Genomic DNA, 12,529 nt, shown 5'->3' with positions numbered 1-12,529 from the left:
GGCTTCTGTGGGTAAAGGCACAGGGAATAACACTTTGGCTACTCCAAGGTATGGCCCCCAGCCAGAAGACAGACAGCCTTTCTGATGTCTGATGTCTACAGAAAGTACACACGGGAGAGGGAAGGAAAGTTTTGCTTTCTTTCAAAAAAAAGCAGGGCTGGTACATGAGGTAAACCACTTACTGACATTTGTTTGGCTCTATCCATCTGCCTTATCATCCTGAAAATTTTTACTAGATTCTAAGAAATGACTACCTATCAAATTCTGGCTTTAGTGTGGTTGTGAGTTTCCAAGTTTTGTGGGTATTAATAGGTTGGGAAAGTCTCTATTAAGTGTTTCTAACTTGATTTAATTATAGATAGAATTCCTGGGTCTACAGGATATCTTGAGATTTGTAGCTACAATGTCCAAACCTAAAACTTTATAAACATCATGGACAAATGAAAGGCACTATTTACTGTCCTGGTTTCTCTCTCACTTTATACATTAATTTGGGCAAGTAAACCTTTGGATACAGAGCTCTGATTGCTTGAGATTCAACTAAAATGGATGGAAGTAACTTTATGTTGGGAGCTCTCTGAAATGTCAATATTCATGTTGGCATTTTTCTAGAGAGTCTGTTGACTGTAAAATCAACTTTTTAAATTTCAGAAAGTTTGATCCTCAGATGGGGCACAATACTGGGCCGGCCTGGTGGCACAGCAGTTAAGGTCATACATTCCACTTTGGCGGCCTGGGGTTCGCTGGTTTGGATCCCGGGTGCGGACATGGCACCACTTAGCATGCCATGCTGTGGTAGGCATCCCACATATAAAGTAGAGGAAGATGGGCATGGATGTTAGCTCAGGGCTGGTCTTCCTCAGCAGAAAGAGGAGGATTGGCAGCAGATGTTAGCTCAGGGCTAACCTTCCTCAAAAAAAAATTAAATTAAAATTAAAAAATAAAAAAATAAATTTCAGAAATAGGTCAAGTTTAACAGGAACTTTAGAAATTTCAAAACTCAGTGTATGTCATGGGAAATGAAGACTGAAAATATTAAAAGTAAGTGTTTGGGGATAGTGTTCTTTGAGGGAAACTGAATAGTTTTCAAAGGAATTTGACTGTGCTCTTGGCCTTCTGTTTAGTTTCTTTCACAGATTGTGATAAGTTGGAAAGTGAATGAGCTTGGAGTTGGTCAAAACAAGGATATCCAAGAAAGGAAGTTTAGACAATTGATTTTTCTCCCCTTTGAATTTTACTTTGCTTAACAGTAAAAACGTGGGTGATACTGTCAGGAGTTGAGACATAACACACACAAAGTTGTCAGCAAATGTTATTTCCTCCCTTTGAAGCATCTTTATCTTTTTAAATTTTAAAATAAAATATGATTTAGGGGCCGGCCCTGTGGCATAGTGGTTAAGTTCAGTGTGCTCTGCTTTGGTGGCCCAGGTTCCTGGGTTCTGATCCTGGGCACGGACCTATACCACTCATCACTCATGCTGTGGCAGCGACCCACATATAAAGTGGGGGAAGATTTGCACAGATGTGAGTTAAGGGCTAATCTTCCTCAGCAAAAGAACCCCCAAAAAACCCCAAACCAAAAAATTTAAAAATAAAATGTGATAAAATAATCACTTTGATTCTTTGATTCTCCAATATCACCACAGCTATCTTTCTCAAATGGTACATTTTAGATTAATTTGTAGTCTACTCATAAACCCAGAAATAAGAAGAGAAGTTACTTTATTTTGAGGAGAGCTTAAGATGAAGACCACTCTCATGTATTGACATTTATCATGTATTTTCTGGATTTGGTAAAAAGACAATTGGTCATCTAAAACCCTGACATCAAAGCAGCTGTGTTGCTGAGGCAGGCAGTAGAATAAATAAGACTAAAGCATTTGTGCTTCTGAATTATGAGGCAATCCACATGGTCTTCACCCACATTCATAATCTTCTCCCACATAAGTACTTATCTATCATCTCACTTTATTTGACCCTACAGATCACTGGGGAATTGTTTGACATCTTTTTACAGTTGAGGAAATGGAGACACACATGCAGACATGCACGGCTGTAGTGTCTTGCCTGAAGTTGTACAATATGATAATAGCAAAACCAGAATCCAAGACTCTCCAGCGCCAGTAGGTTTTTTCCCACCTCAGAGTAGCTGGAAGCCTATTAAATGCTGTGACATTTTCAGCAATTATTTGCCTACAGTCCTGCATGAATCTTATTAATAATATTAATGTTATCAACACCTATGAATCTATTTTGAGGTGCGCCAAGGTAACAGTCTACTCACATGCATTATTTTCTTTCAGGTATTTTAATCAGTCATAATATTCAGTTAATAACTATTTCATGATAAATGGATTAGTGTGCATATTAGAATCATTACTACCTTTAGTTACCACCCTTGGGAATCCTTTATTCTTGGCTTTTTATTAGGAACTTCAAAACTCCTAACATAATGTCAATTTAATCAGATTAGTTAAAAATGATTGGTGGTGTATTATAATAGCCCTACGTTGCAAATGTTTGTTTCATTATTTATATGCCCTTTGAATGTTACTATACATTAGCAATAAAATATACTTATAAATATATCATTAATCCAGCCTTGAAGTCAAGAATTATCAGTCAATTTACCCTACATAACTTCGTAAAGCAATATTACCCTCTAACTCAAAGATAAAGTGACTTAAAATCTCCTGGCAGATATATACAAATGCTCTGGCACCAATTCTAATATCTCCCAAAGGAGAAAATACTGCAAGAATAGGAAACAAACTCATAGATTCCTTTCTCTTATCTACCTTCAGGCAAGCATGAACAGTATTCCCAATAGCCAAAGAAGGCAATTTAGTTCACTCCTACTTGGATCTCTGATTGTGCTTCCATCAGGCAACAATGAGAAGAGAATGCATTAAATATCAACAGCTTAAAACATTTTCAATAGACTGCTGGTGTGTTTCCCTACCAATTTGTCTAAAAAGACAAAATCATCCAGCAAAGTAACAAACTATTTGTGGGAATCAGAAAGATATCTGACTTTCGTTAATGCTTCTAGATGACAAAATGTCAGTAATTCTTTATTTAATAAATGTATATATACAGTAAGAAAATCTAAGTAAAAGTATATATGAAATTAAAGTTCAGTTTGAACATTAAGATTCCCTGAAACTATTTTTTGCCTTCTGCGATATTGTCATAAGGTTTTAAATTAGGCTTTAAATTAATTTTTTTGTTTCATATTATTGCTGATAATCTTCCTTGTTCTAAAATCTACTTTGTCTGAAATCAATAAAACTACTCCAGATCTGGTGTCAAGATGGCGGCACTGGAAGTCTGTGAACTGACCTCCTCTCATAGGCACAACAAATTTACAACTACTCTTGGAACAATTTCCTTTTAGAAAGAACTGAAAACTGGATTTAAAAAAACCCACAACAAGAGACAGTGCTGACTGAGGTGGAAGAGGCAGAAATTCCTTTCTGGAGAGGAAAATGCTACATTTTAGCCACAGTGCTTCACAGCTAGGAGAAATCTTAAGGTACAAAGCTTTTCCTGGAGGAGTGGGGGATCTGAGCAGGAAAGCTTTGCCACAATAAACAGCTTTTGGACTCAGCACAACCAAGACAAGTATCCTAATATCTGGCTTTGCTGGCTATTAACAACAATGGGGAATACCCTCAGAAAAGCTACTGGACATAAGGGAAAGTAAAGCCTGTTCTTCAAGGGCCCACACACAAATTCACGTGCTTCAGAAAGCAACCTAAAATCACCAGAAAGAAAGGTGCACAGTCTTTTGGTAAAAAGAGACTCACTTGATAGACTCTGGGCACATCTCAGTAAGAGGTGAGACCTCCCCAGGCTGGGACACCTCCCCAGCGACTGAGACATTGGTGGCAGCCATTATTGTGACTTAGCACAGATTTGCTGACACAGACTCTTGCAGACACCACTGGAGTTCTTCCCCTTGTCTGATAGTGCAGGGGTCAGCCACACCCACTATAACACCAATTTAATCCAGCTCAGCCATGGCAGGCAGCCTGATCTAGGGACTGGCTCCACACAACACCAACCCTTGGGCAACTTGTGGGCCTGCACAGGCAGGGTCTGTGGGACCTCTGCAGCAGGGTGAGTGGTTCTGCCTCTGTGGGGCAGGGCATGTGTGAGAGGGAGGCCTTGCACAAGGGGTAGGCCTGCAGCAGGGTGAGTGAGTGTCCTTCAGAGAATTGGAGCATGTGCACAGGGAGTGTGTAGGGCCTCTGCAGTGGGGTGAGTGAGTCCCCTTCAGAGGGTTGCAGTGTGTGCTCAGGGCAGACTGTGTTGATGGAGTGTGTGGACCTGTGAGTGATGGAGCTTATCAGCTGAAGAACACCTGTGCTTCTCAAACAGCCACATAGGGGATCAGTCTCACCTTCCAACACCTGAAACAATTGAGTGCTATCATGCCTAGGGCTGGCCCCACCCAGCTGCACTCCTGAGAGGGCTGACAACAGCCTTGCAGGCCAGAGGCCTACAGCAATTGTAAACCCCTGAGCCTAGCAAACAGCCACACTTGAGGTCTACTCACTTGATAGAAAAACTGCAGCAGGTATGTGCAATTAGACCTTGCAGCCAACTGTGTTGGGGTTCCCCATGCCTGATAAAGTGACTGAGGTACCATAGCAGCCACATGCAGCCGAGCATTACAACTGGTTGGCCAGAGGGACAGCCTAGCCTCCTCATGTACCTGCAGCAAGAGCAACCCTGTGCAGCAGAAGGACACATGTATCCCAAACAGGGGACACTCCTGGAACATTTGGAACTGGTGATGAGAGGGAAGCACACTGCTGGGCTTCATAAGATATCTCTTACATAAGGCCACTTCTCCAAGATCAGGAGACATAGCTGATCTACCTAAAACATAGATAAGCACAAGGAAAGAGGCAAAATGAGGAGACAAAGGAATATATTCCAAATAGGGGAACAGGACAAATCCTCAGAAAAAGACCTAAACAAAGCAGAGATAAACAATCTACCTGATAAAGGGTACAAACTAATAGTCATAAGGATGCTCACTGATCTTGGGAGAAGAATGGATGAACTCGGTGAGAAGGTCAGCAAAGAACTGGAAAATATAAAAAAGAACCAATCAGAAATGAAAAATACAATAATGGAAATAAAAAATTCCTTAGAGGGACTAATAGCAGAGTAGATGATACAGAAGAACAGATCAGTGAGGTGGATGAAAGACTAGAGGAAATCACCCAAGCTGAACAGATAAAAGAAAAAAGAACTAAAAAGAATGAGGACAGTCAAAGTGACCTCTGGGACAACATCAATCACACTAACATCCATATTATAGGTGTCCCAGAGGGAGAAGAGAGAGACAAAGGGGCAGAGAATCTATTTGAAGAAATAGTAGCTGAAGACTTTCCTAACCTAAGGAGGGAAACAGATATCCGGGTACAGGAAGCACAGAGAGCACCAAACAAGATAAACCCAAAGAGGCCCACATCAAGACACATTATAATTAAAATGTCAAGAATTAAAGATAAAGAGAGAATCCTAAAAGTCACAAGAGAAAGACAACAAGCTACATAAAAGGGAAACCACATAAGACCATCAGCTGATTTCTCAGCAGAAACTTTACAGGCTAGAAGGGAGTGGCACAATATATTTAACGTGCTGAAAGGAAAAAACTTACAGTCAAGAATACTCTACCCAGCAAGTTTATCATTCAGAATGGAAGGAAAGATAAAGAGTTTCCCAGACAAGCAAAAACTAAGGGAGTTTATCACCAAGAAACCAGCCTTACAAGAAATGCTAAAGGGACTTATTTAAGTGGGAAAGAGAAGACCACAAAGAGGAATAAGAAAATTATCCAAAAAAAAGTAATAAAACCATTGACAAAGGCAAATATATAGTAAAGGTAGCAGATCAACCACCTATGAAGCTAATATGAAGATCAAAAGACAAAAGTACTAAAATTAACTATTTCCATGATAAGAGGGTAACAGATACACACGCACAAAAAAAGAGGTTAGATATGATATCAAAAACATAAAATGCAGGAGGTGGGGAGTAAAAGAATAAAGCTTTTAGCAAGAGGTCAAACCTAAGAGACCGTCAACTTAGTATAGATTTGCTGTACATGGAGGTTATTATATATGAACCTCATGGAAATCACAAACCAGAAACCTGTAATAAATACACAAAAAATCAAGAGAAAGGAACCCAAACATAATACTAAAGAACGCCATCAAACCACAAGGGAAGAGAGCAAGTGAAGAAGAAAGGAACAGAGAAGAACTACTAAAACACCCAGAAAAAAAGCAACAAAATGGCAATAAGTATATTCTTATCAATACGTACTGTAAACGTCAATGGGCTAAATGCTCCAGTCAGAAGGCATAAGGTGGCTGATTGGATAAAAAACAAGACCTATACATATGCTGAATACAAGAGACACACTTCAGACCTAAAGACACTCAGACTGAAAGTGAAGGGATAGAAAAAGATACTCCATGCAAATGGCAATGAAAAGTAAGCTGGGGTGTAACACTTATATCAGACAAAATATACTTTAAAACATAAACTGTAACAAGAGACAAAGAAAGGCACTACATAGTGATAAAAGGAACAACCCAACAAGAGGATATAACACTTGCAAATATCTATGTACCCAACATAGGAGCACCTAAATACATAAAGCAATTATTAATGGACATCAAAGGAGAAATAGACAGCAACACAATGATAGTAGGGAATTTAACACTCTAATTACACTTTGCATCTTTGCCCATCTCTGCATCTCTGTAACTTTCTTTTTTTGCTATTAAGATTTTTCTTTTAATATGTCATGAGAGATCTTGATTGTATATTTTCCAAAGTACTTTTCCAGCTGCCTCTCCCAACCCTTCCAAAAGATTCTGCCAGTCTTTCAAAAGCAATAAAAGATGCTGGATTATATAGTTCTGTCCACTTCTCTTTATGAAAGCAATATAATCCTAATGACTTTGATGGTCATACACTCTTATCTAATAAGGAAAAACACTTACAAATATCAGAAACCCAGTTTTGAAACATCTGCATTAATTTTGAACTGAATCAGCATTCTGTGGGTTTAAAAAAAGGCAGCAGTTTGAACTGACGACTTGCTGATGAACACATTTCTGCTGGGGGAAGGGGAAGAGGGAGAGTGAATGCTGCCTTTCTCCATTGGCCCCAAAGTGCTAATTTCACAAAGGGATACATCAAAAGCAAACATGCAATGGTGGTTTTAAAACTTTTACTGCAATATAACCACGAAGTAAACAGTAATTAGACACCTACCAATTTTTCCCCAAAACAAACCAAAAAAATGTCAACAGGAAAATAACTCTGCCTATACTCGGACAGCTTCTCAAATCATGTTAGAAGGGTCTCACCATTCGATGATCAAGACATTTTAAAATAGCAGTAATTATTTTCATTTTAAGAAAAGGTTCCCTTTCACTCCTCTCCCACCCCAGTATTTAACATGAAAGAATGGGCTTCCTTACACGTTAATTTTATACTTATTTGAAGCAGCAACAAAAACCATCAATAATTTGGCATTTCTGTTTACAGTTGCTCCAAAATTTTTTTCAATTTCACAAAGCCATTTATCCAGTGTTGCCATGAAATAGAGCCTGTAGATTCTAGGTAGCAAAGATTCTTTCTGAAACCAATGTTAAGTCAAAGAAATATAAAGCAGGGCATTACACTAAATTTCTGGATCTAGTACACTATAAAGAGTGAAACCTAGGAAAAGTTACCTATTGTTTTATAGAAGAAATAAAGACCTGCAAAAGCTGGTTTTGGTTGTATAGTATTTTACACACTGTGTGGATTTGCGGCATCTGCTAATTGAAGCAGACATGCACTGTATTTATCCCTGCCCTGTATCCTAGGTCCCTCCCTCCCTACCCCCAACAATCTACTACCTTATACCAAGTATTGTGGATATGAGTCCAAGTCATCCCAGACAATCCAGTGAACAAAGTCAGTGTAATGCACTGGTGTGAAGTGTGAGATTAAAAAAAAGCCCCTTTCAATCTTCATGAAAGTTTTGCTGTAGAAGAAACTTGGCAGCCAAGTTCTCGTTCTTCTCACAGGCAAAATATGCTTGTATCACAAGTCCTTCAGGAAATCCCAAAGCCTTTAACCTTTCTATAGCTTCTTTTTCCTGAGGCGTTACTTGAATGTAGTTCATATGACCACTTCCAGCTTCTGCACTTCCTCCACTGCCCACTCCACCCCCTCCTCCTTGACCACCAGCTTCTTGAACCAGTTCATTTAACATCTGTATAAAATGCTCCTGGTGTTGGCTAATTTGCTGAAGTAACTGAGGATCTTCCCGACCTATCCGTTGTAGCAATGCTGGAAGCAGGGAAGGATTCTGTTGAATAATTTTCTCATCTGTTGAAATTGAGGCTGATTCCGTAAAAATTCAAGGGGATGTCCTCCAGAACTTGTTGTTGTAGTCATCGCTGTCGTGGTTGCTGCAGCTGCAGCCACTGAAGACTGAGGAGCCCCAGTACTAGCTGCTGGAGGGGGGTCAACCACAGCCTGACTCTCTCTGTCTCCAGGGATTCCCATGAAAAGATACTCCACTGCTCTGTCAGGGTTGTTGAAACTGGCTCTCAGGGCCGCAATTACTTGCTCTCGTTCACAGCCCATTGACATGATCTCTGCTACCATATTCTCATAAGACTGACCTGTCACAAGCGCACTTGTTGCATCTTCAAAAAGGTTTGACCGAGAAGAATCTCCTGATGTACAGTCAGTTGATGTTGGGCTAGTAGCCACTGGTGTTTCTGCTGGCTTTTCTGCAGGTTTCTCTTGTTTCGTTGCACTAGCAGGTGCAGGTTCAGAAGATGCTGTTGCTGATGCTGGAGTGATGGATGCAGGCGTGGGAGTGGGAGCCAAGGCAGGGGCGGGGGTTGGAGCCTGAGCCACAGCTGGTGCTGTGGAGGAACTATGTGGTAGTGGTGGCAGAATTTGATTGCTGTGTTGTAGCTGGTGCTGGTGTTGTCACTGCTTTGGGTTTTGTCACCATAACCACCACAAAGTTTTTCTCATCAATTTTATATTCCTTTAGAGCAGTATCATCATTGAGGATTTTGCCTGCATAAATTAATTTTTGACCTGCTACAGGAAAGGCATCTTTCCCCTTTTCAGACTCGATCTTCTCCTTCAGTTCTTTCACCGTCTCCTCGGGGTCGATGTCGATCTTGAAGGTCTCCTGCTGGAGGGTCTTCAGGGTGACCCGCATGGTGCCGCCGCGCAGCTCGGCTGCCGGGCCTGCTCTGGGTGCTGGCCGCTGGGCGGGGTCTGTGGCCTGGAGGGGCCCCGGGGTCGCCCGCGCACCTCGTACACTCGGGAGGAAGGCGGTGGAGGGTGGGGGCTTGTCGCATTCTCCCTGTGGAGCGGCCTCTCCCTCAGCCCTGGCCCTCGGCCGCGCCAGTGCCTCCGCGACTGCAGCCTTCCCCGTGAGCTCGGGCCGTCGTGCTCCCTCACGTGCCCGGCGGCAGCCCCGGAGTCTGCAGGAGGCGCGAGGGGCTCTGCGGGACCAGCAGAGAATCCGCTAGCTCACCACGGGCTGGTGGCCGCTGTCATCGTGACTCGCCGAGATGCGCCCCCCTCCCCCACCCCTGCATCTCTGTAACTTTTATTGACCTATCTAAAACCTCACTGGTTCTTTCCTCTGTTTTGTCAATCTTCCGGTGAGGCCATCCAAGGAAATTTTCATCTCCACTACAGTGTTTTTGATTTCTATCCTTTCCATTTGATTCTTTCTCATAGTTTCCACATCTTTGATGAAATTACCTATCTGCTCTTGCATGTTGTCTATCTTTATCATTAGAACCTTTAAGACATTTCATAGTTATTTTAAATTTCCTGTCTGCCAACTCTAACATCTGTGTCATATCTTAATGTGGTTCTAATCATTGCTTTGTCTCTTTCCTTTTTTATCTTTTGTGGATTTCTGTGCAAGACATTCCCCTTTATTTTCTAATTATTATTATTATTATTTTTGCTGGGAAAGATTCTCCCTGAGCTAACATCTGTTGCTCATCTTCCTCTTTTTATTTTATGTGAGCCACTGCCACAGCATGACCACTGACAGACAAGTGGTATGGAATCGAACCCAGGCCACTGAAGAAGAGTGCGCCAAACTTAACCACTAGGCCATCAGGGCTGGTCTGCTTTGTTTCTTCAGACTGTGTTTTTTCTCAGCTTGATTTTTTTTATTGAAAACTGGGCCTATGGTATAGGGCAGTAGATATGAGGTAAATATTTGCTATACTGAGAGATGAGCACAGCTTCCCTTCTCCTACATCTTTATGTCAGAGTTTGTGTTAATCTAGCGATGAGTTAAGGTCTGAAGTTTGCTCCCTGCTTGGCTTTGAGTCTTCCTTTTACCTTACTTCTAAGAGAAAATCTGTCTCTTGCAATTGTCCCACCTGTATTCTACAGTTTATTTTTACTCAGTGCTGGTTAGTATGGTGGTAGGGGCAGAGGAGGAAGCATTCGCTCATGTTTTGATTAAGCCTCAGTCTTAGGCACTGTGAACCTGAGTCTCTGTGGTGTGTCCTTCACAAGTGTTCCTGTCTTTTCTCTGGATGTAATGCTGAGCCTAGCACATATTCCTGCTCCTCCTCAGGGGTAGAGCTTTGTTTATTTTCCTGGTCCCCTCCCCTAGATGCTGGTATATTTCCACCACTGCCAGCAGGCTACAGTTTCATTGCTCTTTCTGCTGCAGACTAAGGCTTTTTTTCCTTAGGGGAGACAGGGGATATGGATCAGGATGCATCTGGGCAGTGACTGCTGTTCCCTCCCTCTTGCAGATTAAGACTTTGCTTCGTAGAAGAGATAGAGGAAGTGAGTCTGGACAGAGTTTGACCCCAAGGGGAGAGCTTTCTCATGATTCTTCCAGATCTCCCCTATGAGTACTTGCTAGTGTTCCTGGAGGAAAAGCTTGCAAGAGGATGTGAACTCTCATGTCTGTGCCCCCCAGGGGCATCACACTCTTACACTAGTCCACACTTGGACATTATCAATTTGTTAAAAATTTCTAGCCAAATCTTTTTACCAGCTCATATCACAGTTGACAGTATCTGCCCCAAGTAAGCAAATGCTTGGTTCCTGATTCTCCATGGAGATGCTTGTCTCTCTCCAGATTTCACATTAGTTGTTTGCTCTGTGACCTCAATCTTTGATGGGTTCAAGAAAAACTGTTAATTTGAAGTTTATCCAGCTTTTTTTGTTTGTTGCAGGTTGGGAGCAATGCTCTTTCCATTTTTCTCTCTCTACTAATCAAAAGTCTGTATGTCATTGTAACCTAACAAGTATTTTATAATTCGGAAAGATTGCTTAGGAAAATGAATACTTGCTAACTAACCATTTTCCACAATAGTGTAAGACCTGTGCCTTCCAGTAAAATGATACTTTTGATTTATGGGCAACTTGAAGGGAAGGGCTTCCCAAAGGAATTGATTCCTGACAAGTGGAGGGCTGATTAGGAGGCTGTTCAGGCAGGAGTTTGTTTCATCTGGAGAAAGGCAATGGCAGTGGGAATAGACTGTTAGGATGTATTTGAGAGACATTTTGAAGGTACAAATAAAAAGACTTGTTGAACAGATTGGATAATGGAGGGGTGATGGATCCTAAACTCTTTCCTAGTTTAGGGTGCTTATGAAAATAGTGATGGCCATATTCATTGAGAAAGGAAATGAAAAGGAAATATGACATGCCTTAAAGGAAGATAACTCCTAGTGTTGAGAGGACACGATACTTTAAGTGATAACAGTGGTGAATCCAAGAGTATAGGCCAGGTATAAAGAGTTATGAAAATGCTCAAATGTTTCACAAGTTAATATAGAAGTTTGAGTCACACCAACTTTTGTTTTGATAATAACCTTTCAATGTGCTTTAGGCTGAAGATATAAGTTTTAGTGAAATTTAACTTGGACAGCTCAGAATGTTAGAGTGAGTCACATTCAGCTTTAATGAGAATCTCTTGATGGTCTTTGTTTGCATCACCTCTGAGTAATCATTATAAATATTTACAGTAGATCTTTACAGCCTTGGATGAGCAGTATACACATGAAACAACTAAGAAAAATTATTTTTTCTTAAAAAAATCTCTGGTTAGGCACATTAAATTCAACTGAGTGGTACTGTTAATAACATTTAAAAATTTTAACAGAATACTATAACAAACTCCGTGGACCACCCCCACCCATAGCCAAAGAAATACAATATTACAAACAGAGTTGAAGGTCCCATTCTTCTCTTTTACCCCATAGCTAGCCATTTTCTTTATTTTGTGTTTATTATTCTCAAAAATATCTTTAGATTTTAATTATCTGTGCATGTGCCCCTAAAATTATGATATAATATTTATATTTTTAAATATTTTATATAAATGGTACAGAACTGTAGGTATCCTCCCCTATTTTTTTCCACTCATTACAACACTAGTGAGAATCATCCATGTTGGCATCTGTAGCTCTAGGTCTTTTCACTGTTA

At 40.8% G+C, this 12,529-nt stretch overlaps 1 pseudogene; it reads right to left on the bottom strand.

Annotated features, from left to right (window-relative positions):
* Positions 1–8,039: 8,039 nt before the first annotated feature.
* On the bottom strand, positions 8,040–9,386 carry LOC103547104 (UV excision repair protein RAD23 homolog B pseudogene; annotated as a pseudogene).
* Positions 9,387–12,529: the final 3,143 nt, after the last annotated feature.

This window comes from Equus przewalskii, chromosome 15, assembly GCF_037783145.1.
Source record: "Equus przewalskii isolate Varuska chromosome 15, EquPr2, whole genome shotgun sequence".
NCBI classification, from domain to species: Eukaryota; Metazoa; Chordata; class Mammalia; order Perissodactyla; family Equidae; genus Equus; species Equus przewalskii.
Note: the sequence above shows the minus strand (reverse complement) of the source record. Positions and strands in the feature narration are given on the sequence as shown.